The sequence below is a fragment of the Bison bison genome, unplaced genomic scaffold (assembly GCF_000754665.1).
Source record: "Bison bison bison isolate TAMUID 2011002044 unplaced genomic scaffold, Bison_UMD1.0 scf7180017864456, whole genome shotgun sequence".
Lineage (NCBI taxonomy): Eukaryota > Metazoa > Chordata > Mammalia > Artiodactyla > Bovidae > Bison > Bison bison.
The window spans coordinates 8,766,835-8,770,072 of NW_011495018.1; positions in this window are offsets into that span (position 1 = coordinate 8,766,835).

The window sequence follows — 3,238 nt, forward strand, 5'->3', positions numbered from 1 at the left end:
GGATTTGCGCAGGCTCGATGCAGAGCATGCGGGAACGCCGCCGTTATTCGACGTTACCCCTAGAACTGAAGCAGGTGGTGTTGCTCCCCTTTTGCTGGCCTGACCGAGTTGGGTTGGTCCATTGAGGAGAGTCCATCTCGAGTTCGGTGTGGTGTCCGTTTCTCGGTGTGGTGTCCGTTCCTCTCGAGATCTGGAGGAACTATTCTCGACCCTGGGTGTCTCTGGAGTGGACGCCGATAGTTTTTGCTGATGGCAGTTGTGGTGCAGGGGGTTGGGGACTGCGCGAGCGGGCCATGGAGTCGCCTTGTCACTCCTCACCCGGCTCCCACACGCACTTTCCTCCGAGGGTATCAGGTGGGTGCCCGCAGTTCGGCTTTCGCCGAGGAGGTTTGGACAGTGTACCCCGCAGCAGTGGGGCCGGGGCGAATTTCTAGGGATGGTTTGGGGTCCTGGGACGTCACCGATCCGAACCCCTCTCGTGTCCCCCGGGCCCAGAACCGGGCCCCACCGGGCCGGATGGAAAGTGGAGAAAGACAAGGGCCGGAAGGGGCTTGCCCCACTGGTCTGCACTGCAGGCCCCAGGAGGAGCAATTAGGAAGGCGGCCTTGGGTCCGTTGTGGAGCTGTAGAATCTGAGCTGGACCTGAAGGGCCTTTAAGCTTTTGTCCGGAAAAGTGGTATTGGAACTTTCCAGATGCCCGGGGGATAGCTAAACCTATGATGCCTTTCTGTCAGCCCCACCTTGTGAAAAAAATGGACGGTAAAGGTGACTCAGTGGTAAAGAATCCACTTGCCAAGCGAGAGACTCAGGTTCATTCCAAGTCGGGAAGAGCCCCTGGAGAAGGAAATGGCAACCCATTCCTATATTCTTGCCTGGAGAATCCCATGGACAGAGAATCCTGACAGACTATAGTCCATGTGGTCACATAGACTCCGATGAGACTTAGGGTCTAAATAGCAGTAGCAGCATGGTCTTAGAATAAACTTCACAAATCTAATTGTAAAGAATATATCTCTAGACTGTTGAAGCAAAACATTGAAAGCAATGACATTGACACAAGAAGCATGTAACAGAGTTTGGAAGAAGATAATCCTGAAAAATCTAGTATCTCCTACATCTTTAGTTGTTAGATACTTAAGTTATGGAGCCTTAGAGAATAATATTGTGGCATTTCACCAATTACAGGTGAGCTCTCTTTTCCCATCCCTGCCACAGTTCATTTGTGTGAAGGAATCTAACTTGGAAGTGCTGGGAACAAATATCTTTATGGTTTTTATTTCTTTCGTGAGGAGGTTTTTTGTTTTGTTTTTAGCATTTTGGTTGAAGTATATTTTTATTTCTTCACTTGCTTTAGTAAGTCATATTTACATTATTCTGATGTATTTTTCAGTAAATATGCAATTATGAAAAAAAATTTTGACTTGTATCCTTTTCTTGTGATGTGCATTTTATTTTTTTATTTTAAAAGTTTTTATATTATCCACTTTCAGACATGAGACAGAAGTTAAAGGAGATGTAACAGTCTGATGAGAGCATACATCTGATGTTCCATCAGAGATTCTCAAGCTTTCCGTAAAGAGCCAGATAATAAATTTTTTTTGAACTGTGGTGTAGGAGAAGACTCTTGAGAGTCCCTTGGACAGCAAGGAAATCCAGCCAGTCCATCCTAAAGGAAATCAGTCCTGAATATTCATTGGAAGGATGGATGCTGAAGCTGAAACTCCAATACTTTGGCCACCTGATGCGAAGAACTGACTCATTGGAAAAGACCCTGATGTTGGGAAAGATTGAAGGCAGGAGGAGAAGGGGGCGACAGAGAATGAGATGGTTGGATGGCATCACCAACTCTATGGACATGAGTTTGAGTATGTTCTGGGAGTTGGTGATGGACAGGGAGGCCTGGCGTGCTGCAGTCTATGGTGTCGCAAAGTCTATGGGGACACAACTGAGCAACTGAACTGAACCAAACTGAATAAATTTTTTAAATTTTGTAGGCCGTTTTCTATTGACACTACTTGAGGCTGCTGTTTTACCTTGACAGCAAAAGTAGACAAGTTCTCAACAAATGAGTATCACTGTGTTTCAGAATCTTTATGGACATGACATTTTGAATTTCATGAAGTTTTCATGGGGTAAATGGGTATGTCTGAATTTATTTCTATGTCTGAATTTGGAGGCTCCGGTGGGGTAAATTGTTACTCGATAAAATTCATGTTTGAGGCATTGTCCATGACACATGCTAACACCTGATGGGTTCTAGACTCTTTCTGATACTTGGGGGATCCAGAGTTTGTTCCTAATAAGATTCATATCTTGAAAAGAACACTTTCAATGTACAGAGTTATCAGGTAACTCAGCAATCAAGTACCCACAGGAATAGAAGGAAACCAAGAGATGAAGTGGTCAGCTCTGTAAGGAAAGTCAACATAGCCTGTGTCCTTAATCATGACTTAACTCATTCAAGACTGTTTACCTCAGAATCATTGCTGCTTCAACAGGAAGGAGTAGGAAAAAAAAAAAAAAAACTTGGAAAAATAAAACATTTTTGAGTGAGAGGAAAGGAAACCCATAGTTAATTTAATTCAAAGTATTGGGTTCAGTGAGGATGAGCATAGTAGGTTCCTTTACTTAAGACAAATGTTTGTTTAGAGTTAAAGCAGGAGCTGGAAAACCTTAAGGTAAATGAAATTCACATTTTCAGAGATGTACAAGCAAAGGTCTGGAGGCAGAGAAAAAGAAGCAACTAACATGGGAGGCCTCTGAGAAATTTGTATGCAGGTCAGGAAGCAAAAGTTAGAACTGGACATGGAACAACACACTGGTTCCAAATAGGAAAAGGAGTTCGTCAAGGCTGTATATTGTCACCCTGTTTATTTAACTTATATGCAGAGTACATCATGAGAAACGCTGGACTGGAAGAAACACGAGCTGGAATCAAGAGTGCTGGGAGAAATATCAATAACCTCAGATATGCAGATGACACCACCCTTATGGCAGAAAGTGAAGAGGAAATAATAAGCCTCTTGATGAAAGTGAAAGTGGAGAGTGAAAAAGTTGGCTTAAAGCTCAACATTCAGAAAACGAAGATCATGGCATCCAGTCCCATCACTTCATGGGAAATAGATGGGGAAACAGTGGAAACAGTGTCAGACTTTATTTTTCTGGGCTCCCAAATCACTACAGATGGTGACTGCAGCCATGAAATTAAAAGACGCTTACTCCTTGGAAGGAAAGTTAT